Here is a 27,731-nt window from a genome sequence, read left to right as displayed (position 1 = left end):
TAACTTAGAAGGCATTGTTTAAAGGATTTGTGCAATAAACCATACAGAAACATAGTGAAAAACACCACACAGGTTTAGAAAAATATGATATTTATCTGGTTAAATTAAGGTCAAAAAGATAAAGATTAAATAAGCACAAGTTGGGATATCACTTTTGCAAAATTATGAAGAGTAATAAAATATAGAAATCAACAGTTGTCTCTTGTTTACACAAACTACCTTGTTTGCTTCAAAAATAACACTGGCACAGGAAAGGTACCGACCCCGGGGGTCTTTAGTGCCTCTATTCAGTATACAAAAAAGAGCTTTACACTAGGAAGTGTTTAAATAGATAGATTTTTTTATTTCCCAACAGAGTTTCAGTTATTTCTTACAGTTTTCTATGAGGGTAGGTTTTCTTTTTTCATGTCTCGACTTTCCATTCCCTAGCAACACCTTCTCTGTTTGTTTCGGCAGGTCATCAAGGCTTCGCCATTCGTCCACTCCCACATAGGCTGCGAGAAAAGGGGAGAAAACAAGACAAGAAGCCTTTATCAGGTAAGTGTTTGTTTTAGTATCAACTTCAATTGTTGTATTATACTATTTGTGCACTAAGATGGGGTGTGCTAATAGCGAAATGACGGTGGGGAGCAAGGAAGACACTCCTTCAGTGCGCCACTCTTACTGCCCAAGGGTTAAAGGAGCCACATCTCTCTGTTCTGCATCTCTAATGCTTTACGTTTTCATTTTATTAATTTCTTTTTTCTCCTGTGTTAGGTTTGTTTTATATGAGAGAAAAATACCAACACCAACAATTACCAGTGCTCAAAAAAATCAAAATAAAGGTGCTCTTATCTTCGTGTTTTCTACGGGGGCTTTGCACAGTTTAAATCCTTATGTGTGATGCTCCGATGTGCCAAGCCTTCCTCCCCGCTCCTTCCCGTCCTTCCCCACCAACGTGGCTAATGGACCGCAGAACCCATCCCGTACCTGCAAAAGCCATGTCCCTCCGGGGATGTGGTGGGCTTTTCCACTCTCCCCCTTCTCTGCGGCTGGTTCCCAGCTCCTTGCTGCTCCTCCACTATTACCACTCATCCTCCTCCTCGCTTCCTTGTCCTCTGGTCCTCCCGTCCTACGTCCGCATCCGTCCTCTTTCTGGCATTTCTCTGATCTTTTTCTCTCCCGGTCTCCCTTTTTCAGTTTTTTTCCCCTCGTCGTTCTCGGGACTCCGAATGACATCAACACACTCGGTCGTGCTGACCAGTAGTAAGTTCTTGTGAGTTCCCCTTGGGGACTCCGAAATCGACTCGACCCCTATCAACCTCCTGTGCCCCGGCACACTCGCTCTCCCCAGAGAGTGGCTGTGGAAGCCACAAGTCCATAGGATGTCGGGATAAATAATCAGAATTGGTCAACAAAGAGCCCAGAGTATGTTTGACCTGAAACATCAAGGGTTGGAGGGATAAGAACCACCGGAGAACTCTTGCATTCGAACCCTTATGTTTAGCCAACCAAGTTAAATGGGCATGATCTGTGAGGAGCACGAAAGGTCTCCATAACAAGCAACAATGTAGGGCCTCAATAGCTCATTTGAAAGCCAAGCATTCTTTTTCCATGGAGGGATAGTTCTTCTCTCTAGGCAGGAATTTCTGACTAATATATACAATAGGATGTGGTTGTCCATCGTCTTCCTGCAAAAGAAACGCCCCTAGTCCGTGATCGGACGCATCTGTCTGTAAGGAAAACCATTTCTTAAAGTTGGGACATTGTAACACGGGTTCAGTAGTGAGGAGGGTTCTGAGGGTCAGATAGCTTTGATTTTGAGCATCGGTCAAACTAGTTATCTTGTTAGGACAAATTGTTTCTAGAAGGGTTGTTAATGGTGCTGCTGTGGTTGAAAAATTAGGAATAAATCGCCTGTAACACCCCACCATTCCCAAGAATGCTCTTATGTCTTGTTTGCTTTTAGGTACGAGTATTTGTTTTATGGCCTCAACTTTATATTTCCCACCCTCAATGACATCCAAGGTAATTGATAGGCCAGACTTCTATGTTACACTTTTCTGCTTTTGCGGTTAACCATGCCTCTTGTAAAGCTTGCAGGCGTTGGGACAACTGACCCACGTGTTGTTCCCGAGTGTGACTATAGATAATGTCACCAGACATGCTGCTGCGTATTCTCAGTTGGGTCTTAACATCCATTAACCTTTGAAACGTATCAGGGGCTCTGTGTAATGTAAAGGTTAACACAGTAAATTGGTACAGCCCAGAAGACATAGAGAAGGCTGTTTTTTCTTTATCTGACTGGGTTTAGAGGGATTTGCCAGTACCCTTTTTTCAGGTCCAAGGTAGTTAGGAATCGGACCTGGCCCATGCATTCAATTAAGTCATCTACCCGAGGCATGGGATATGTATCAAATTGTGACATGGAGTTAAGCTGGCGAAAATCAATACAAAATCTTATACCGACATTTGGTTTGGGTACTAAAACCACTGGGCAACACCATGGACTAGAGGATGGCTCTATGATACCTGCCTCTAGCATATCCTTTACATCTTGTTCTACCAACTGCCTGCGGGCTTCAGGAAGGAGATAGGGTTTTTGCCTAGAAACTTTCCTTTCTGAGGTTCTAATTTGGTGCTGAATTAAATTGGTTCTACCAGGGATTTTTGAAAATATTTTTCTATTTTTTTCCACTACCAACTTCATCTGGGTTATTTGGTCTTCAGTCAATTCTACCCCATAGGTTGGTTCTATTTCCTGTTCTTCTTTTTCAAGTGTGGGGAGAATAGGAATCTCTAAGGGATGTGTTGTAGTAATGAACAATACTGTGTTGTTCGTAGGGCTAGTGGTTTCATTCTCTTTCCATTCTTTTAGCCAATTAATATGGTATATTTGACATTTGTTTGAACCCTCTGGAATTTCTGTTCTATAAGTAACAGGGGTTATTTTCTCCATAACTTGGTATGGTCTTTGCAACTTAGCTAGAAGTTTGTTCTCCGCTGTGTGCAATAGAATCAGGACTTTGCTACCTATAGTCAGGTATCGTTATTTCTTGCTTACATCATATTGCTTCTTCTGTCTTCCCGGACTCTCCTCGAGATGGGATCATACTTCTTCCCATACTGAATTTAGGTATTCTTTTAATTCCCTGGTATACGTTAGAATGTCCAGAGTTTCTTCCTCAGTTTCTTCCCACTGTTCTGCTGTCATATCTAACAGTGTTCTTGGCTGTCTGCCAAATAACAGCTCAAAGGGACTATGCCCTATTGAGGCCTGAACAGGAGTCCTGATAGCATAGTGAACTAACGTTAACTTCCTGTCCCAGTCTTTCCCTGTGTCATTTATGGTCTTTCTTAATGTCTTTATTGTATCTCTCGACCAGGCCCTCTGTTTGTGGGTGATAGACAGATGTTTGTATTTGTTGGACTCCTAGCAACTGACATTAATAGGGACGTAAATGGGGTTCCTATGTCCATAAGGATTTCTTTAGGGAATCCTACTCGAGAGATGAATCCAATCATGGCCTGGGCTTTGCTCTTTGTCATCGTACTGGTGAGGAGAATAGCTTCTGGGTATCTTGTAGCATAATCTATCAAGACCAATAAGTACTGATAACCATTAGAATAACCTACCAGTGGACCCACCAACTCCATACCCACTTGGGAAAAAGGGGTTTCTATTGTTGGTAACGGGAACAATGGGGCCCTTGGCTCATCACTGGGGTTAACCAATTGGCACTTGGGAATACTTGACAGTGTCGCCTAATGTCACTGAATACTCCTGGCCAGTAGAACCATCATAGTAGATATTCTTCTGTTTTGTCTTGACCAAAACGTCCTCCTCCTACTTGCCCATGGGCTAAATGTAATACCTGCTCCCTGTACCCTAGGGGAATCGCTAGTTGTGTTTTTGGGGTCCCTTGCTGTTGGACACATCTATACAAAAGCATTTTTTTTAAATAAAAAAATAGGGACATACCTGATCTGTAGGGTAAGATGTTGCTGTAGTCTAGGCGTGTTTAAGGGGGGGTCATCGCTTTGGCATATTCTTAACTCCCCTGAATTGGTTAGTACTCTTTTACCTTTCAGAATATTCTCCACGTTTTTACTTGTTGCGTTCAGCCGACATGCTGTTTTTATGTTCCTTTTCAGACCTCTTGTCAGGTATTCTTTATTTTTAGTTTGTTTAATGTCTTCCTGGGAGAAAGGTGCCTCTTGTAACCATGACTTCATGGGACTTTGTGGGTTGATACTATCTAAAAGGTAATGGAAGGCAGAATAATGCATACCTATAATGATGTCCTCTACCAAATCAGGAATCCCTCCCACCTTAATTTTCTCTTCCCAACCTCTCCAATTCATAAAAATTTCTGCAACAGGATATCTTTTGCTGTCTCCATGTATATGTTATGACTACAGGTTCTCCCCGTAACCATTGCTCCCGCTTAACCAGCTTTTCGTTAACGACATTCTGGCTGCATTCAGAATCTACTAGGGCTTGTTTGGATATACCGTTTACAGTCAGGGTGGTCATATAGCTAGGAGTTGTGCCTCCTGCCCACAAGACCCTCCCCTTAGCCAGACCTATCTCCATGGGTTTAGCTGTTGGACGTTTATGGGGACAATTCATTGCTATGTGACCCAAATCTGCACAATTATAACATTCCGGGGCTGAAATTGATAACATGAATACAATAACAGTTCAATTACACGAAAACAAACTCTTTTGAGAAACACGACTAATTTACAAGTATATTGAAAGGTAAATATATAAATATATATATATATATATATATATATATATATATATATATATATATATATATCCTCAAACAAAGATGGTCTGAAAGTTGCTGGGCGGCGCACTCCACTGCCGGTGCCAGTGACGGAGAGGACCAGTCTCGAAAAATACAAATCACCAAAAGTATTCACTGCACCCCACAAAGTTTCAATAGTGCATATTTATTCAAAAATAACAGCCACCAACACGTTTCAACTCCCTCAGGAGTCTTGTTCACAGTGAGTGAGTCCCTTTTCCCTTTTACTATTTATACCCCATAGTGTTACATCACACACAATGCATTATGGATAATGTAGTTTCCAATTAAAAATACATTTTATATTTTTCTAAATTTAAATTAAAAATAAAATAGAAATAAAAAATAAAAATAAAACTACCATTCTCAATGTATAGTGCTCTTTACGTGTGTTCTCTTATGTGATACTATTCCTTTCTGATTCATGATTTCATACTAGTTGCATCTGCTACTGATTAATTACTTCACTATAATTATTGAAGCTGAACATGTATATCAATATCAACCCTTTAAATCTATTTCATTTTTCATATATGTATTTAAAGAGTTAGTGTCAGACTAATGTTTTAGCATTTTCTTAGTCAAAACATTTCTAAATATCCACAGTGATCTTAAAATTTTGAGATTTGTTGATTTCATTCTTTATTATAATTTTAGCAGTCTTTGGGGGTCATTCTGACTCCCGCCGGGCTTGGTCACCGCGCGCCCGGCGGGAGCCGCCAAAATACCGTACTGCGGTCGGAAGACCGCGGTGGGTATTTTGAGGTTTCCCCTGGGCTGGCGGGCGGCCTCCAAAAGGCCGCCTGCCAGCCCAGGGGAAAACGTCCTTCCCACGATGAAGCCGGCTCGTAATCGAGCCGGCGGAGTGGGAAGGTGCGACGGGTGCTACTGCACCCATCGCATATTTCACTGTCTGCTAAGCAGACAGTGAAATACAAGCGGGGCCCTCTTACAGGGTGGCGGTAGGGGGTGTCAGAATCCCCTCGGCGGCGCAGCTGCGCCGCCTTGGAGGATTCCAACGGGCAGTGGTAAACCGGCGGGAGACCGCCGGTTTACCCTTTCTGACCGCGGCTGAACCGCCGCGGTCAGAGTGCCCTCGGGAGCACGGCCAGCCTGTTGCCGGTGCTCCCGTGGTCGGTGGCCCTGGCGGCCGCCAGGGTCAGAATGACCCCCTTTGTCTTTTGTCACTTAGTTAATTCTGTTCTGCATAAACACCAATGAACATCAATTCTCTCCAACTTGATAACGTTTGTCAAGAATATATCATAATTTAGTAATGTTTAATCAATAGCCACGCCACATAGATGCCATTGTTGCCATCCATATTACATAGTCACAAATGCACATGTAATTCCTCGTCCATATTCAGCCCATAGGGCATCTTTGTACGGAGCTGGATAATGAATTTACTCTCCATTTGTCTTAACTTTCTAATTCTGTCCCCTCCTCTCTCACTCCTTTTCATTTGCGCTATACCCATGAATCATAACGATCTCCAATCATTGGTATGTGAATTCGCAAAATGTTTTGCCATTGCATAGCTAAAATATCCTGATTGGTAATGGCTCTAGTATGTTCCAAAATCATTTTCTTCAATGGACAAATTGTGCTTCCAATGTATCTCAAGCCACATTCACATTCAAGCATATAAACTACATACTGACTGTCACAATAATTCTTTGTAAAATGTGTAAAGTTTTGCCACTGTGATCCATATAAGTTTTACTATTTCTTGCAATTTGACATACTTTAAACCGAAGAGAAAACAATTGAAGTGAAAACAAAAACAAAATGGCGGCCGCAATTGAATCATCCGGTGACCGCCATTATTTCAATAAAATTCTGACAAAATATAGCCCTTAAAAGTCATCTATGGAGAACCACATAAGTCTATATATGTTCCATTAACAGTTCCCATTTCCTGCTTTAAATTCAAAATACCACCAAAAACGAGCCGGCTGTCTCAGCTCCCACTGCAATCATGGAGCTCACGCGAAGGCAGCCATCTTCTCTTGGTGCCAAGCCACGGCCCTTGAAAGTGGTTCTTTAATCGGAGGCATAGGCCTGCTGTTTTGTCTTCGTAACTAATGGTAGAGTTTCTCCCGTGGTGCCTCAGAAGTCTTGTGCTCTATAAATAGGGACAGGCTAGCTCAATCGCCGAAAGAATGATAGCATTGCAATGTTGCCTTATCCAATTTCTTGTGGCTGTGGGCAGTGCATCTAAATATTTTTCTAATAGAATGGCCTGTAGGAGTTCCTCTTTGGTACATTCAGTGGGGTTTAGCCATTTACATCCCTCATCTTTTACTCTATAAAACAGAGCTTGGGGATTCTCCGACGGATTACATTTGGTCCGACGAAAGCAAAGTAGATAGCTCACCTTATCTAGCCCCACCATTTCTGATATCGCTTTTTTTATATCACTCACCCCTGGATTGACAGTGTGGTAGGATGATTGTAAAGTACTGGTAAACAGGGGTGTGATATACTGACCCCACCTTTCCCATGGCCAACTGGCGGATGTGGAAACCCTCTTATAATTGGTAAAGAAGAATCCAGGTCCTCTCCTTCTTGATATTTTTGTAAGACTGAGCTAGGTACAGTGGGATGTACTCTAGTAGTGACAATTGTCTCAGTGAGTCTAGAACCGTTTCATGAACCAACTGATTACTGATGATTATATTGGGTTTGTTCTTTAAGGCATTCTGCAGAGCGTCTCTATCCCAAAGAGCCTCCTTTACTTGTTCTTCCCATAAAAGCTGTAGGTGTTTCTGTCCCTTGGTCAACTGGGCTATCATGTCGCAAGGGTTGGTTTTACCTCCATAGCTCTTTCCTGTAATTAGTACGCCTAGATCCCACTTCTGACACCACTGTCACAGGAAAGGTACTGATCCAGAGAGGTCTTTAGTACCTTGATTCGGTTTACAAAAAGGGGTTTACACTAGGAGTGTTCAAATAGATTGATTTATATTTTCCCAACAGAGTTTGTTGTTTCTTAGAGTTTTCTCTGAGGGTGGGTTTTGTTTTTCCATGGCTCGATTTCCCATCCCCTGGTAAACCTTTCTCTGTTTTGACAGGTCATCAAGGCTTCGCCGTTGGTCCCCTCCCATGTAGCCAGTGAGAGAAGGGGAGAAAGCAAAACAAGAAGCCTCTATCAGGTAAGTGTTCCTTTTGTTTTTGTATCAACTTCTATTTTTGTATTATACTATTTGTGCACTAAGATGGGGTATGCTTATAGTGAAAGGGGTGGGGGGGGATAGGAAGTCACTCCTTCTGGGCACCACTCAAAGAGAAATAGTGCTGCCCAAGAGTTAAAAGAGCCACGTCCCTCTGTTCCGTGTCTCTAATACTTTGACCCTCATTACAACCTTGGCGGGCAGCTTCAGCCGCCCACCAAGATCGGACCGCCAGGCGGCCGCCAATGCTGCCGGACCCCCGCTGTGGCCATTTGGAGATCACCGCTGGGCCGGCGGGGATCTCGGCCGCTACACAGGAGCTGGCTCCAAATGGAGCTGGCGGTGTTGCGGCCATGCGACGGGTGCAGTTGCACCCGTCGCGCTTTTCACTGTCTGCATAGCAGACAGTGAAAAGCTGCACGGGCCCTGTCAGGGGGCCCCTGCGACTCCCCGTACCGCCAGCCTTTTCCTGGCAGTTCAAACCGCCAGGAAAAGGCTGGCGGTAGGGGGACTCGTAATCCCCTGGGCTGCGCTGCAAGCAGCGCTGCCCTGGCGGATTACAACCGCAGGGGCCATTGTGACGGGAAAGCGCAGGCCCCGGAGGTGCGACCTTGGCGCTTCCGCAGCGGTCGTAAAGTCTGGGGAAGCACCGCCAGCCTGTTGGCGGTGCTTCCTCCGAAACAACCCTGGCGGTCTTGGACTGCCAGGGTTGTAATGAGGGCCTTTATGTTTTCATTTTATTTATTTTCTTTTTCTTCTCTTTTGAAAAAAAAAAAAAAAGGTGCTCTTATCTTCGCATTTTCTATGAGGACTTTGTCCTGTTTAAATCTTTATGTGCGATGCTCCAGTGTGCCTAGCCTTCCTCCCTGCTCCCTCCCAGCCTTCCTCACCAACGTGGCAAATGGACTGCAGAAGTTCCCGTACCTGTAAAAGCCACATCCCTCTGGAGACGTGGCAGGCTTTTCCGCTCTCCCCCCTTCCCCGCAGCTGGTTCCTGGCTCCTTGCTGCTCCTCCAAGATCACCGCTCATCCTCTTCCTCGCTTCCTTGTCCCCGGTCTTCCCGTCCTCCATCCGCATCCATCCTCTTGCTGGCGTTTCTCCAATCTTTTTCTCTCTCTGTCTCCCTTCTTTTTTCTCCTCGTCGTTTCTGGTACTTCGAAAGACGTCAACATGTTCTGTTGCGCCAACCAATAGTAAGTTCGTGTGAGTCCCCCTGGGGGACTCAGATCAGCACGACTCCCGTCGACTCCTGTGTCCTGGCACAAACACGCACAGAGGACGCAATGTTTGGAAAAATATGGTGTGTGTCGGAAATTCCGGTGAGGCACAGACGATGTGTCATTCCTTTCCACGCTGCAAGGGGCTTTGAGTCAATTTCCGGCACGCAGTCTTGGTTCCTCACTGAGATGCAGTGATCTTTTTGATGCCCAGGGTCGATGCGTGGAAATCCTGGGCATGCGGGATGAAGTCACAGGTGCTGTGTCCAGTCCACATATGGGCTGTTTGACAGCTCCCTTGTGCATTTTACTGAGACAACCACAAACTAAAGATACTCAGTCACACTTGGACTCATGTACATACTGAATGGGTCTTCCTGGGCTGGGAGGGTGGAGTGCCTGACACTTACATTTCAAAGACTAGTGGCCTGCCCTCACACAATGGACTGCCAAACCCCCTACTGGGACACTGGCAGACAGACCCATACTTAAAGGGGACCTTGTGTCTCCCCCACTTCAAAGACATTTTTGGGTATATAAATTGGGCCTGTGACTCCAACAAATCAGACACTTCTAGACCTAAACCCGCAACCTATCAAGAGGAACTGACTGGCTGCCCAAAGGACTCATCTGGACTGCTTTGCTGACAAGGACTGTTGCCCTTCTGCCTTCTGACTTTGCTGAGAAGTGTTCTCCACGGGCTTGGATTGAGCTTGCCTCCTGTTTTCTGAAGTCTTAGGGCCAAATGTTCTTCAACTCTTTAAGGAACTCCTTGTGTGCCGAAATTCGATGCATAGTCTGCCGGAAACAATGCACAGCCTGCCTTGGAATGAGAAAATAGCCACATAGCTGAAGTGGAACGACGCAGCCCGACTTCCAGAGCGAAGATTCAATGTAGCGCCTGCGTTGCGGCTGGAAATTAGACGCACAGCCTACAAAATCGACGCACAGCCAAACTGTAATGACACAACCTAACTTCCTTAGTGAAGAATCAACGCAGTGCCTACTAAGTGACCGAACATTTGACACATTGCCTACCAGATCGACTTAACACCTGTGACTTCGTCCCACATGCCCAGGATTTCCACACACTGTCCCTGGGCATCAAACACCCTGCATCGCAGTGAGGAAGTCTGTGATGCAAAGCCCTTTGCAGCGTGGAACAAAACAACCCATTGTCTGGGCCGCGCTGGAAATTCTGACGCACACCCTATTTTTCCACACATCTCCTCCTCTGCAGTCTCTAGAGAGGAAGTGGTACTGCAGCCTTAAACCACACGTAGCATATTAAATACGGTCCAGTAAGTGGATCCCATCTTGCAACAAAAAGGATTGTGAAGGAGCATACCCATCAGAAAATGTAATATTCGAGTGAAATTGCCTTTTTATTTATATGTAGCCTTTTTTTTTTAAGAAGTAAAAAATGTAATTTGTGAAGCTACTGATGTTGCACTTTGATTTTTGTGGTGGCTATTTTCTTTGAAAAGCACAATTAATTGAATGTTGTTGTTTTACATTTTAAACACGTCTGGTTTACTATTTAAACTCTCACTTTACATTAGAGTTCAATTATTGATAATGACTAAAACATATTAACTAGGCTAGATTTTTTTGCCGCACCATAACTTCTTTTCTTATGGGTGCTCCCAGTTAAGCTGAACGTATAGATGAATGCCTCTGCATTTGATGTTATTTTGACAAAAGTGGATACTCTCCTGTGTAGCAACTTGCATATTTACATGCTGTATATGCTTGTGCTGATGTTGTTGTATGATGTCTCGCTAAGTGTTCATCAGTGTTGTGCACAATGTATAATATTGTGCTTTGAGTAAAGTACAATTCACTGTATCTAAAATACCTTTCGTTTTTCACAATGGTATAGCTCGCAAATAAAAAGTCAAATAAGATGCCAACCGGACAGAGATTTAAGGAGAAAACTTCTCATGCTAAAAATGTGCAAAACATATTTTTGCAAAATCGAAATTTCATGCAGTTAATGGAATGCTATTTTCAGGAACTAAATTTCACAAAGGCATAACAGGACTAGCATTTATGCAATTAATTCAAAACATTGAAAAAAAAACTGTAACTTTTTCTGGGTTTAAAATCGATACAATCCCAGAAAAATGGTGTTTGAGCCCTGTTTTAAATTCAGAAGCTAGGCATCAATTTCACTCAGTGCCAAAGTGTTTACATGCACAATTTTCTCTATGTACTTCATGCAGGAATTTGCACAGGCAAATCAGTGCAGTAAAAGGGACACTGCATACAAATGGTAGCAACACCTGTTTTTCAAATCAATTCCATCATACCCTGTATTGGACTGCTTCAGACCTGGGCACAGAAGGAACGAGATACCATACACAAACAGTAATAAGCAGTGACATTTTTTAACCAAACTCTTTAAAATGCAATCTATTTAATTGTATAAATGAGAGCCTATTCTGAAAGCCCCACTTAATGGCATAGATTGTTGTCACTCTTTGGTGTGTTACACACAATCATACACAAAACACAAGAGGGGGTGAGGTAGAAGTGGATCTTACTGTTCGCATGTGGTCAAAGCCACATTCATTGTCAGATAAAGAAAGATTTTGACCATTGTTCAGTACTACCAGTTGGCTTATGGAGGAAAGATGTTTTGGGCGAAAATGTTTAATTCATTCACTCTACCATCCTTGCTCCAACACTCAGAGCTTGCGGTCCTCACTACAGATAACCTACCTTATATGTGCTAAGGTTATAAATGTGCTGTGTGCTGGTTTTAATGATTGTGTGTTTAGGAACGTATCACAGGCACTTGTGTCTCTAATCTCAGGGTCACTGAGACACAAGTGCCCATGGTAACGTAGAGGAAAAAGTATGCCCCTGCTTTAGCACAAGGGCCACTGAAAGATGCATGCAAATTGTCCTCGCTCCTATTTCCACATGGGTATTTAACAGGACCAATCCCATTTTTGTTGGGGTGGGGAGGGGGATTTGCATCCATTTCTATTACTGATTGGGTCTTAATTCACCTTCCTAATATGCAATCACTATAAGAGACAAGTATTCTTTACAGTTGTACAGGTCCACTGAACGCAGTCAGATTACAAAATACACAAATACATTTTATTTCAACCTTGTGGTACCTATATGAAAGATTATTACTTACTTTTAGGGTTGGGCTAGTGCTAGACCTGACAGCATTAGGGTGGCCATCCCACAACTTTGGCTATCCCCCTTCGTTTCTTTGACCCTGTTTCTGCTTGTTTAGGACTCTGCACAGTTTACCACTGCTAAAGTGCATGTGCTCTCTCCCCTAAGGATAGTAACATTGGTTCCTACCCAATTGCCATATTTAATTTACCTGTAAGTCCCTGGTAAAGTGTACGACGTGCCCAGGGCCTGTAAATTAAATGCTACTAGTGGGCCTGCAGCACTGATTGAGCCTCTCACATAAGTAGCCCCCTAACCATGTCTCAGACTTGCTATTGCAAGGCCTGTGTCTGCAGATTCCATGCCACTTCGACTTGGCATTTAAACTACTTGCCAGGCCTTAAACTCACCTTTTTCTACATATATAAGTCACCCCTAAGGTAGGCCCTAGGTAACCCATAAGGCAGGGTGATAGGTAGGTAAAAGGCAGGACATGTACTTATCTGTTTTACATGTCCGGGTAGTGAAAAACTCATAAATTTGTTTTTCACTATTGTGAGGCCTGCTCCTCTCATAGACTAGCATTAGTACTACTCTCATATACTTTTCAGTGGTTGTTAGAAATGTGGTCTTTGGTTGGCAGTCAGGTTACCCCCTGTCCAAACACTCTAGTCAGTGTAAAGGAGAATCACCCTCAGTTAACCCCTGCTCACCCCCTTGGTAGCTTGGCACGAACAGGCAGACTTAATCTCAGAGTTCTAGGTGTAAAGTATTTGTACCAACCCATACAGTAACTTAATGAAAACACTACAAAATGACAACACAGGTTTAGAAAAATAGAAAAAATATTTATCTAAACAAAACAAGACCAAAATAACAAAAAACATACACAACTCAAGTTATTAATTAAAATGCAAAAAGTCTTAAATCCTTTAGAAAACAATGCTAACACTGTTTGCATTAAAAAGTACCTGGGTAGCATAAAAATAACATGCACTGGGATTGTGTGCGTCAAAAAAGGTTAACGATGCATCAATTTCTCACCCACAAGCGAGATAGTACGTTGTTTCTCTTTCTTTGGTCGGATCAGCGTGCGTCATTTTCTTTCCCTGCAAGAGAGGTCTGGGCAAGCTTGCCTTGTTTTTCCATGCCCAGTAATGTTGCATCATTGCAGCCTCCATCAGCGATGCCGCAGTCGTTTCTCTAGCCACGTGTGTCGATCTTACAGCAGCGAAGCCGGCGGCGCGTCATTTTTCAGCCGCACTCAGGAGGTTGTGTCGAAAATTACCCCACACGGCAGTCTATGCATGGATTTTCAGCCTTGGTCTGCCAGCTTCACCTGTCAAGGCCCAAGGAACTGGATAAGGCACCACTTGGCAGGGCAGAAGTCTCAGCAGAGAGTCCAGGTGCTGGCAGGGAAAGTCTTTGATGGCCTTGAAAATTCAACAACAGGAAGCAAGCTAACAACAAGCCCTTGGAGATTTCTTCACAAGCAGGAATTCACAACTAAGTCCAGTCTTTGTCCCCTTACACAGACAGAAGTAGCAAATGCAGGATAGCTCCTCAAAGCACAGCCACAAGCAGGGCAGCACTTCTCCTCAGCTCTTCTCCAGGCACAGGTTTCTCTTGATTTCCAGAAGTGATCTAAAGTCTGTGGTTTTGGGTGCCCTTCTTATACCCATTTTGGCCTTTGAAGTAGGTTTACTTCAAAGGAAAGGCTCTTGTTTGTGAAATCCTGCCTTGCCCAGGCCAGGCCTCAGACACACACCAGGGGGTTGGAGACTGTATTATGTGAGGGCAGGCACAGCTCTTTCAGATGTAAGTGACCACTCCTCCTCTCCCTCCTAGAACAGATGGCTCATCAGGATATGCAGGCTACACCCCAGCTCCCTTTCTGTCACTGTCTAAAGAGAGGTGCAAACAGCCCAACTGTCAAACTGACCCAGACAGGGAATCCACAAACACGCAGTCATGGAATGGTTTAAGCATGAAAATGGCCACTTTCTAAAAGTGTCATTTTCAAACACACAATCTTAAAATCAACTTTACTAAAATATGTATTTTTATATTGTGAGCTCAGAGACCCCAAACTCCATGTCTATCCGCTCCCAAAGGGAATCTACATTTTAAACATATTTAAAGGCAGCCCCCATGTTAACCCATGAGAGGGATAGGCCTTGCAACAGTGAAAAACGAATATGGCAGTATTTCAGTGTTAGGACACATAAAACACTTTAGTATATGTCCTACCTTAAACATACACTGCACCCTGCCCATGGGGCTACCTATGGCCTACCTTAGGGGTGTCTTACATGTATGACAAGGGAAGGTTTAGACCTGGCAAGTGGGTACACTTGCCAAGTCGAATTGACAGTTTAAAACTGCACACACATACAGTGCAATGGCAGGTCTGAGACATGATTACAGAGCTACTATTGTAGGTAACGCAACCAGTGCTGCAGGCCCACTAGCAGCATTTGAGTTATAGGCCCTGGGCATCTCTAGTGCACTGAGCTAGGGACTTACCAGTAAATCAAATATGCCAATCATGGAAATCCAATCAACAATACAATTTACACAGAGAGCATATGCACTTTAGCACTGATTAGCAGTGGTAAAGTGCTCAGTGTTCTAAAGCCAACAGAAAAAAATCAGAAAAAAATATTAGGCAAAAAGATTGGGGATGTACCTGCATAAGGGAAACAGTGGTAGATTCTGATCTGGAAGGAGTAGCTCTGTCATGTTTAGTATTGCCAGAATGGTAATAGAAAATCCTGCTTACTGGTGAAGTTGGATTTAATATTACTATTTTGGAAATGCCACTTTTAGAAAGTGGACATTTATCCGCACTTACTGCCATCTGTGCCTTGCTGGTTGACAGCTCCTCTTGTGCATTCTACCCAGACAGCCATAAACACAGGACACTCTGTCACATCTGGATTCATCAGCATACTGACTGGCTCCCCCTGGGCAGGAAGGGTATAGGGGCTCGCCTTACATTTCAAAGGCCAATGGCCTGCCTTCACACAAAGGACTGATAACCCCCTGCAGGGATCCTGGCAGGCAGGACTGGGCTGAAAGGGGAACTTGCGCACTTCAAAACCACTCTTTGAAGTTCCCCCCACTTCCAAGGCATTTTGGGGTATATAAACTGGGTCTCTGACCCCACCAAATCATACACTTCTGAATCTAAACCTGAACTCTATCAGTGGAACTGCCTGGCTACCCAAAGGACTCACCTGGACTGAATTGCTGGCAAGGACTGATGGCCTACTGTTTCCCTGCTGCCTGCTGACCTCTGGCTTTGCTGGAATGACTCCACCTTACCCAAAGGTGGCTTGGATTGAGCTTGCCTCCTGTTCTGAAGTCTCAGGGCCAACAAAGATTCATCAGCTAGCTTTTAGCTGGTTTTCTGACTTCAGTGACACCAAGAATGACTTCAGTGATGCCAGCTCTCACCCTGTGGACCTCGCTGCATGCAACGACCATGGCCTGATATGCAAGTCTGATGTTGCATGACACCTGTGACATCATGCAGTGTGTTCACAACACTGTGAAGTCGACTCATTACGTCTTGACCAACTGGATCCATCGAGCCTGCCGGGTCACAAGGAACTGACGCCTCGCCACCGATGCTGCACCAGCTCCCCCTGCAACCGAACAGAACCGATGGCTCGCCTCCCCTGCCTCGCAGTACGGAACCAATGCCTCACCTCCCAGGACACCGTAAGGGACTGATGCCGCACCATCTCCAGCAACGCTTCATCTCCACAACACTGTGCAACGTCTTTGTTTCTATGTTTCCAAAGTTAGAGTGCTTGGGCTCTATGCAACTCCGTGAAACAGCGCCTGTGGCATTGGATTATTTTCAACGGCTCCTTCAACGACGCCATGATAGCCCCAGTTAGAGCTATTGACTTTCTAACCACTTTAGTGAGATTTAATATTTTTTTTAAATCATAACTTTGTGTACATTGGTTTTTCATCATTTTTACGTTATTTTATTCAGATAAATATCTATTTTTCTAAACCTGTGTGGTGTATTTTTGTTGTGTTTTCACTGTGTTACTGTATAATTTATTGCACAAATTCTTTACATATTGCCTTCTAAGTTAAGCCTGCCTGCTCTGTGCCAAGCTACCAGAGGGTGTATACCTCTTCCAAAGAGAGACCCAATTTCTAACAGCTATTTTAGAAACAGGGTTTTTGGTTGACTAGGGTATGTGCATCGGCCAGGCAGAAACTGCCACTCTAGTCAGGGCAAGTCAGTTACACACCAAAGATAATGTGTGCTCACCCCCAGTAGCTTGGCACAAAACAGTCAGGCTTATCCTCATAGGTCATGTGTAAAGTGCTTGTGCAACACACTCACACCAGTGACACAATATGTACACCACAAATTAGATTCCACACTTGGTGTATTAAAATAAATATCTTATATTATAAACACAATTAGAGCAGAACATCAGAATTACTCTGCATATTAGGGAATTGTCACAAACCGTACAGTGTGGACATTAAGAGGGAAAAAGGTTTCTAGATAGCACAAGTCATTAAAACACCATTATTACAGATTATGCAAATACTGCAAGATCACTCACTGCCCTTAGTGTGAGCACCAAAAGAGAAAATCACATATGTGGCTATCACAATATATTGGATCATGAACGGCACCAAGTTATTTATGAGGGTTCATGAATCACCTTACTGTACTGGAAAGAGACACAAAAGTTACCAAACGGCACTAGTCATACAGGAGTAACATGAAATCTACCATAAGGGCATAGGAGACTGTACCTGTCCTCCTACTGCACCCTATACGGTACGTAGATATTATACAATCCACAGCGCTATAAATTATAGGTACTGTGCAACAGAAATAATCATAGCCATGGTACTCAGTGTCTCAGTTACACATGTTACATACCCACATATGACACATTGTAAATTGATACAGCTGCATGGGTCCCTCAAATAGCAATACATGCATCAACCCAGGGCATCTGCACTCCTATTAGGCTAGTATGATAGCTGGTGCAATCAGTCACTGAGGCACCCGCTTGCTTCTTCTTAGGTTACTGCTGTGGCGAATGCTGGGTCTACCTGTGTACAGGATGGCAAGAGGCAGCTACCCATGGGACTACGATGCAGCAGCTAAAGGTGCACTCAAGCTCCTGACTAATCTCGGGCCGCATCCCTCCACAAGGAAAGAGCAGGACCACCTGCAACTCCCCAGCACCTGGTCCGGGAATGGCTGTTACTGTGCCGATCTCTCTGTCCCCTTGAGTAGGCTGTTGCAGTTCAGAGCCAGTCTGGGTGAATACTGGCAGGCAAGCTCCCTTTCCGCACAGGCCACGGCAGCACCACTCCAGTGCCTGTTGCGAGTGCACTCACCATTCTCCTTCCGGTCAGGAAGCAGGCGAGGCCAGGTGTTGTCCTGATGATGCGTCCCTGCAAGCACCAGAGTTATAAGCACAGAGATATGCCGACTTTCTAAAAGTATACAAAAAAAATTACAACTAACCTAGCTGCCAGTATAAAAAATTCACTTTTAACCTGAAATCCAGAACCTTTAATTTCAAGATCTGGGTATTTATTAACCACTTCTTTGTGAATAAATTAAGATATTTTTACACACCTTCAAATCTATGATGCCATATCCTCAATATCATAAACATATCAACATTACAAAACTCAAACAAAAAAAATGTAAACATCAATTACAAAAAATGTTCGTATTTCCATTACACAACCAGTCAATTTTTTAATGCTGGAGTCAAAAACTCCATGGCTCTGATTCAAGTTCTCCTGCTACAATTAAGTTCCTTGGGAGTGTTATATCCACTTTAGACCAGCAGTCTCATTCAGTTCATATTCCTCTTTTACTTCTGCTGGACTACTTTAATTCATGAACACACATTTCCCAAGAATTCCTTAGATGGGTTTCAAACCTCTTATTGCTTTTGGGTTCTCCTAGGACCCTGTCTGGTTCAGTTTCTGGAAATAATACTGTAACCATTAAAATGTTATCTCAAGAAATATTGATTTTAACCTTTACCGTCCATCACTTCTCTCAATCAATTGTTTTTTACCTAATTTTCAGGAGAACTAAAGACTTCACTTCACCCTCATTCAAGATTTCACAAAAATGGCCATGAAGCTGCTTTGTCAAATGGCTTTCTGCAGATGAAATATAAAAGTCATCTGCTTTTGGCCCTCCCAAGTCAAAAAGGAAGATCTTCCTGGAGTCATTCTGAAGTCATCTGATGACTTCAGCTGGGCTATTCCTGTAATTATCTGGGGAAGTCATCACTGGCCATCCTGAAGTATGTGTTTAGGGCGAAATATTTAAATGAGATGACTCCAGCGTCATCACTGAAACCACTGCAGGATGGTGTACTGATGACTTCCTTTGAAAATGTGTGATTATCTTTAACTGATACAGGATTACTCTATGACAACAAAAGGATTAGAGCAGATTACTTTGTGATAACTCCATGACAACTCTAGGATGGGAATAGATTACTTCGTGATGACTCTGTGACAACTAGGGGATGGGGATAGATTACTTCAAGGTGACTCCATGACAACCAGGGGATGAGGGCAGATTATTTCATGATGACTCTATGACAGCTAGGGGATGGAAACAGATTACTACAAATTACGCAATGGCAACTAGGGGATGGGAGCAGGCTATTTCACAATAACCTCACTAGTACTTCAGGTGTTGCTTGCATTACTTCACAGTGACTTCATGTGTAATTCAGGGTGTGGTTTTATTACTTCACTGTGATCCCATGAGGACTTCTGGATAGTTTTTCCCATTCCAGTAACAATCCAAGATGACTGCTTTTAAGTATTTCATTGTGCTTGGTGGTTCTCTCTCCCAGGGTAATTCCACTGGACTTTAACAGCACTGAAATGTACCATTAAACAAAAATATTCAAGCCTTAATTAGTGAATGCCATATAGCTGCCTGACATACTGTTATGGTAATACTACAATTCAAATCCATGTAAAGATGCATTCTTACCACCAGCTTTCAGTGAAATGAAATGGCCTCGCTGCATGTCTTAATGTAGCAACACTGTGTTTAAACTGAAACAATAATGTTAAAGGTAAGCAATTCTCCTTTCAGTATACTGGACATGAGCTTTTGCATGTACAGCAATCTGTTACAGAGGGCCAGAAAGAACTACCATCATGTCTTTAACCCAGTTATCTCAATCTCACTCACAATTATCTCTTTTAGTTCTGACTGGATTTGTGTCAGCAGCGAGAGGTAGATAGTAATGACAGTGGGAGAGGAGCACGTAGAGAGGCTATGAGGGAGAGTGTGTTGGCAAGTGTGTTCAGAGAATGTTATAAAGCTTCTGAGATGTGCCAGTGAATATTATTATTAGTGGGAGAAGGGAACAGATGTGAGTGTTACTGTGACTAGCTTGAGATGAGGAGCAGGTCAATTATGAATTAATGGGTTTGCAGGTTTCTGGTGTTACACAAGTGAATGGTGTAGTGAAATATGTGAAAAACATTGTGAGTTGTTTTGTTATTGGCTTGTAGGAGTAGGGCAAAGAGTATGTAATGAAATTGGGAATCTCAGTGGTTGAAATTATATGAAGTGAATCACTGTTGAGTTGTTAATGGGCGTCTCGGCGGTGGATGTTGAAGACTGGTATGAATAGGTGTTGGAGACTGGTTAAGAGTAATATTCAGAATAACTGTGCAATGCAAGTGATGATGCATTGTTGAGCATATGAACTTTGCGCGACTAAGAAAAATTGATCTGTTGCAAGTGGCTGTTTGGTGTGAATGGTGTTGTGTGGTTGTAGTGAATGAACGGTGTGAAAAACTAGAAATAGAGCCTGTGAGCAGAGGATCTGAGTAAGTGGTAAGAGTGGGCTATTAGGCAGTGATGTGAGTGCCAATGCATTGGGATGAATGAATGGCAAGCATATGACGCAATTGGCTGTAAGTGAATGGGTATTGTACAAGGGCAAGAGAAAGTATGTTGGTGATGGGTAAGCAGTAAGAGTGCTTTCAAAGTAAATGTCAGTAAGTAATGCAGTGAATCGTGTGCTACATGGCAGCGCATAAATCGTGCTATTTCAAAAAAAAATCTGAGTAAACATGAATTATAAGTGCAAATTATAGTGTAAACAGTGGATGGTACCCTAGACAGCGTTTATAAGATGTGAGGATATGCTTAGAGATGCTTAGTGAAAGGAGTAACTATGAATTGTGATCGTAGAGTGTGGAATCAAGACTATAGATATAATGAGTGAAGTGCGGTGTGCTGAGCAGATTTGGAGAGCACATCAAGCAGAAATTTCAAGAAAAATAATGTAGAGTGCTTGTGGAGGCTGGGGGTCAGCAGAGATGGGGAGTCAGTGGATGTTCAGGAGATAGGGAGACATGAGGATGTAGTGTGGATGAACAGGTTGGTTTTAGGGGCCAAAAGGTGCATAAGGAGGCAGTGTAGGTGGCGACAAGCAGATGTTCAGATTTATAAGTGGATGTTATATGGAGAATATATACAGGGTGGAGACCCAATGAAGAGTCTGCAGAGACAATGGAGAGGGCTAAATATGAATGAGAAGGTTAGGGAGCAGATGTTGCTGACAGATACAGAGAGTGGGTTGTGGATGTAATGCACAGACAGCAGAAGTGGAAAGTATATGTAGAGGGTGGGGAGAGGAAATGGAACTTGGCAAGTTGATTCAAAAGACTCCAATTAGATGTGCAAGGTGAAGAACACATTTGAAAGGTGGATATAGAGGGAGGACAATGAATCGTACAAATGAAGGTTTGGAAAACCCATTTGGATGATTGCGTTCCCACATGAAGGATGATGAGCAAGTGTGGACATCTAGAGATAAGATCAACTGTGTAAAGGTAGCAGCAGGAGAGCAGATGGTTGCAGCAGGGTAGGGGAGTGAATATACAATGTGGTGTTGAAAATGGGGAAACATGAAAAGTGGAACATGGAGAGAGGATGTGGGCTGTGGGATGTACCTGGTGAAAACAGGATGTATAGCGTGCACATAAGATGTGGTGAAGTGGTGAGAAGAACAGATATAGAGGGAAAGTTTGGAAGTTGCACAGTGGATGTACCAAGTGCGGAATGCATGCCCATAGTGGAAAGAACATATGGATGATAAAGAGGAAAGTACTCAGAGGATATGAGGGCTGGAGAGATCACAAAGTGGGTGAAAAATATATCTTTAAGAGTGGAGAGCTTGTCTGGAGGATGAGAGCATATGTACATGGTGGCAAAGACTAGTGAGGTTTGAGAGTGCATATATATATAGGTTGGATGGTAAATATGTGTGATATGCAGGGCTGTTAGCAGAAGTGAAATGTGGATATATAGGTTGTGAAGCAGATGTGGAGAACAGATTCACAGAGCGGGAAGTGCAGGTTGAGTGTACAGCGCATATGTGCAGGATGCAGTGGGCATGTCAAGGGAGGAGGGCAGAAGTTTAGGCTGGAGAGCAGATGTTCAGGATGAATAGTGCGCTTACAGCACATGTAGAGAGTTTACATTAGAGTACAGGGTGGACAAAAAGTGTAGTTAATGGAGAGTGTATATAGAAGGTGGAGAGTATATGTTGAGTATAGGGTACAGAACATGTGGAATGTGCACTGGAGGGGTTTCAGAGCATGTGTGTTGAGGGGAGGGTACATCTTAAGGGTGGCGATCAGCTCTAGAGGGTGGAAAGTGAAGCTGGAAAGAGGATGCAAAGGGCAGAAAGCATTTGTTGAGGATGGATGAAAAGGGTAAGTACTAGAGAGAATGAACAGTTTGGAGAGCACAAATTGGGGATGGAGAGCATGTGGGGCATATAAATAGGATGTCTGTGGTGGACAATGATGCTCAGGGCATACAGCAGATGCAGAAAGAGAAAGTGGATTGTGGCAAGTAGATGTGAAGAGTGGAGTTTGAACAATTCCTGTGGAAAGCAGATGTGGAGTGTATATATAGGAGATTTACACAGTGGTTAATGTATTTTCAGAGTGTAGAGAGTACATGGAGAACAGAGATGGAGGGTTGAAAGTGCATATGGTGTGTGGATAGCCTCTGGAGGGTAGAGAAGGGATAGCAGATATACAGTTTGTACAGCATATCCAACAGTAGGGAACTCTTGTTCTTAATAAAGAGCAGAGGGAGTTAAAAAGGATGTGTACAAAGTGGATAAACCAAGTGGAGTGTGCAAGGGAGTTAAAATTACCCACCACCCCCCCACTTTGAACCAAAGCTCTTATGGCACCAAGCTAGCAAAGCAAGTCATCGTGGCCCTCCCCAGAAGAGCTTGCTCTTCCATCCAAGCATCTATTCATTCATCTTTTCAACCTTCCATTCACATCCATTCATTGTGAAGGTGACATCCACATTTTCATCTTCACATTCTGTCATCCATTCAGTCTCTCATCCAACATTCAGTATGTCACCTTTCTGTCCATCTGTCCGTCCCTATCCAAACCTATCCTTTCAATCTTCAAACCTATCCATCCTTTCACTCAGTCATCCATCCTTTCACTTGTCCATCCGCTTTTATCCATCCTCCCTTTCACTCATGTATTCATCCACCATTTTACTCAACCATCCATCCTTTCACTTATCCATCCATTCTTTGGCCCATTCATTCATCTATCCACCCTTTCACTCAGTCGATCAATTCACTCATTTATACATTTACGCTTTAACTCATTGATTCAGGCTTTAACTCACTCATCCAACCTTCATCATCCATCCTCTCACTCATCCCTCCACCCATGTATCCAACCTCTCACTCATTCATCTTTACATCCATCTTTTCATTCATCCAGCCATGCATCTATCCATCCACCTTTTCACTCACCCATCCATCATTTCACTCATATCCATCCATTTACTCTTTCACTCATCCATTCACCCTTTCACTCATCCATCAATCCACCCGTTCATCCAACCATCCACCTACCCTCCTTTTCACTCATCCATCCTTGTATCCATTCCTTCACTCATCCAGCCACTCTTTCAACTCTTCATCCATCCAGCCTTTCACTCCACCCACCATCCATTTACCCTTTTACCCCATCCATTCAATCAGCCATGCAGCCATCTAACCACCTTTTCACTCACCCACATAGCCACCATTTCACTCACATTCATCTATCCATTTAGCCTTTCGCTCATCTATCTGTCCAACCTTTCATACATCCATCCTTTCATACATTCATCCATCCACCCTTTCAACCCATCCATCCACCCACTCCATCCAGCGTTTGTCTCATCCTTTAACATGTCCAGCCATCAATTCATCCATCCACCCATTTATTCATTCATTTCTCATTTTCACTCATCCATCCTTACATTCATCTTTTCACTACTTGATTCATCATATATCCATCCACCCCTTCACTCATCCAGCCACCATTTCACACATCCACTAATCATCCTCTCATTCACTCACCTTCCCATCCTTTTGTGTTAATTAAGAGCCTAAGTCTGCTGACTTACAGACAGAAGAGGCCTATGAAAACCCCTGCCCGCTGCAGCTGCTAAAGTGAGGGAGGATTGACGAGGGCCTGGAGGGTGTTTGTTGAGATCGGAATGTGTGGACGGTGAAGGGTGCGGAGAGCCCTTGTGCGGAGCTGAGAGCTGTGTGGATGTAGGGTAGAGATCGGATGCAGCATGAAGAGCAGATGTAGAGCGGATGTACAGGGTGCAGTGCACGAGGAGCATGGAACAGAGTGTAAACTCTAGAAAGAAACGTGAATTTAAAAAAATACCTTGCTGAAGCAAGATGTAGAAGAAAAAAGGAAAATGTATTGATAGGAGAGAAATGAAACGCTGTAAAAGGCTAAGAGTGAGAGGCATTCCTATACCCCCAATTTAAAACTTACGAAACTAGCGCAGCTCTCACCTAGGGGGTGGGTGAGTTCCATGCCTCGCTTACGTCGGTCATCTCGCCTCCCTTTGCTATCTTTTCCTACTCCCTTTCCCCTTCTGCCAGATTACTGTACTTCATTCAAAACTCTGCACCTTTCCTCGTCTTTATCTCTAAAGAGACACGGCAAGCAGCTGATGTAATTCCTTCAGTATAGCTCCATGTATGCTACTGCTTCAAATTTCCCTCGTTTTCAGGTACAACAAAAAAAAGGCCGTCCAGTTGTGATCGAGTAAGGGCGTGCTTGTTTGGACACAACAATCGCCTTGACTGATTGGCCGAAACAGCCGGGAGGCGGGGACAGGTGAGCAAGGTTGGTTGCAGGACAGCCTCTATCTATTTCATTTCAACAAACTTTACTGAACACACAGGGCCAACTTTAGCACTGGTGACGCTGTGTGCGACAGCCTTTTTTGGCGCACCCCACCCCCCATGCCACCTCCTCGAATTCACTCACTGCCACCTGGTAACTGTGCCACTCATCTCTCCTGAGCCCCTGTTCACATACATTTAACTTGTTTTCAAGGGATTGTAAAGGCCGGCCTTACTAATCCACACAGCTAGCTATATAAAATATATTTCTGCTCTTTGAAACATCTACGCTACTTTATGACCACTTTATGGCAAGTCAAAACTGTGACAAAACTCCATCTCTTTCCCTAACAGGATCATTATTCACAAGAGGTGTCTTGACATTTTAATTGCGTCCTGAAGCTCTGGACGCATATCAGGAACTTTTCAGGTGGTGCAAGTTTGGTAAGTTATTGCTAAACACAGGGCCCCCTCAGGTCACCGCCCCCCAAGCTAGGGCAGCACCCAGTGCATCAGCACACCTTACCCTCCCCTAAAGAGGCCCTGTGAACACATGAGAGTAACAAGAAAACAGGAAAACCGATTTAGTTCCAGACGGAAAAAGAATCTGAACCTATAGTTTAAAAGAATAATAGCCCGTAGACCCGGGATCTGGAAATGAGATGATATGACCGCAGAAGAGTTTATTAAAGTGTGCAATGATGCAGTCTAAAATACGCATGCATAAAGAAATCTGTACTGATATGATTAAAGCATCTTTGCCATAACTCACTCCTCATTGCCATAACTGAATTTTGGAGCCGGTGTGTGATCCCATAGCCACATTAGAGGAAACAAAATATGGGGAAACTAATTTAATGAAATAAAATTGTAAGAAAACACAACCAAACCAAAAATGAAAGAAAAGATTTGAAAGGAATGATTAATTATTTAGTCCAATTGATGCAGGAACAGCGGAAATAGAGGCATCCAGGGCAAAGGAAATGCCAATGGGAAAAGGTCCAACACCCAAATATCTGATTGGTGCAGTGAAGTGGATGTTTGGTTGGTTGTAAGCGCCTTCGACAGACTTCCTTTCCTATCACGAACTGCATTCTGGAACATGTAGTTGCATATTTGGATTCCTTCTCAATAACAAAATCCATGGAAAAAGGCGCAGAGTAACACAATTGTTTCTTTGCATAATAGTTTTTCAATCTGCATAGCACAGACGCCTCAGTAGCTTTTTCATCATATGCACTTTTTTAATAGAAGTATAATGCCTTCAACAACATTTCCATAGCACTTTGTGAAAATATCTACATAGCTCTACCATAGCTTCCAAATTTTTGGAGTGCTTATGTGCGACATTCCCATGATTTACATGAACATAGGAGTGAAATTTTACAGCCAAATGTGTGACACTTTGAGTCACACGTATCTTTTACTGTCTTTAATACAATTAATGACTTGCACGGTCAAAATGCATTTGCAGTTGTAGGGTGAGACCTCATAGCACTATAAGTAGACATTATTCCCTACACCGTCAACCAGGATTCTTTGCTCTTTCTCGCTCTTTACACACAGAAAGACATCTGCAGAGGGATTACATTTACCAATTGAGTTTCACAATGCAAAATAGTGCATTTCCCACCGATAACTTGAACTTGCATTATTCATTTAAAGTGTTTGCGTTATTTTAAACGTAGCTGATTTGAGGTGAAAGACCAACAAAAATACAAACAGAATAATTTTGTCTGTGTTATTCTGTTTTTGCCCAACCCATCCCACGCTCTAACACTGCCTCATTCTAGCTTAGTGCTCTGCTGCCAGACCTATTGGTACCACCAAGACATGACTGCCAGGGCAGGCTATGACTCAACCAGAAGAAAACATCTTGCATCTGGAACTGTGCTGGGGTGGGGCACTGAATACATACATGGTGCTGCCATTGACAGCCGTACTACTATCAGTGCAGCATGCACTCACAGGGCCTGGTGGAATCATGGTAACGCCATCAGCGCTGCTCAGGAGGGGAAATCTATGTCAGCTGAGGGCTGGCTAGTACTTTTAAAGTGTGCACACTGACACACCTGACTACTGAGACCCCACATTTGAGACAGGAGGGCAGGTGAGGCCTACAACCTGACTCTTAAGTTAGTATGCGGAGGGTCGGGCAGTATGTCTGAAGGCCTGGAGGGGCTGGCTGGAGTCAGGGACGACCTTAGCGCTGTTGGCACCCTGTGCGACAATGTTTGTTGGAGCCCGCAATGCCCACCTCCACCAATCATTCCTTCACTGCCACCCTTAACAGTGCCCCTCAAGTTTCCATAAGTGCCCCTCAAGTTTCCATAAACACTCTCTCTCAGCTGAATTTAATTAGTTTTATAGCACCACTCATACCAGTATAGGATGTCAGAGCACTTTACATTGCACAAACATTGCACAAAGACAATCAATCATAGGTATGCAAATCAGTGTACAAGAAATGTTACATAAGACAGAGGACTACAGGGTGTAGGAGTCTCCTATCCTCCATACTGGTAGGGTGTATAGTTTGAGTGCTTGGTCTGTAGAAGCACAAATTCAGAATTTAAAATGGTTGGGGGTTCTTTTTAACAATAAGTAAGAATTCATTTCTACCCAAATGAACCCTTTTTGCAACATTAGGATAATGAAAGACTGAGGAAAAAATCATAACTATCTGCTCTATACCTTGTAGTATGCATGCAGTTCTTTGATCAGAGTTAATAGCTTGCTGTTCTATATTAGGATTGTAACTTCTTAACTGCAAGTCATAAAAGGACCTCTCCGATAAAAGTAGTAACGCACTGACCTATTTGCATTATATGCACTTGGGCCCATATTTAATGGAAAATGACTGAGCTGAATGCTGCGCCAAAATTAGTGATGCACTGTATTTAATTGAAAACGGAGCTCCCCAACGCTAGCGCTAAATTAAGCTGCCTTGCACCAACACAGGCATCCATGCACCATTGTGCAAGGATGTCTGCATTGAGGGGTTTGATTGTTTATGTGCAGGAAGGTGTCCCTTCCCGCACATAAACAATCACTAATGGTGATTTGGCACTTCTGTGCATGCAGAATGCAGCACACACAGAAGTGCCAAAGCGTCATTTTGAAATGATTGTTTCTGTGCAGGAAGGGACACCTTC

Source organism: Pleurodeles waltl, chromosome 2_1 (genome assembly GCF_031143425.1).
Source record: "Pleurodeles waltl isolate 20211129_DDA chromosome 2_1, aPleWal1.hap1.20221129, whole genome shotgun sequence".
Lineage (NCBI taxonomy): Eukaryota > Metazoa > Chordata > Amphibia > Caudata > Salamandridae > Pleurodeles > Pleurodeles waltl.
Note: the sequence above shows the minus strand (reverse complement) of the source record.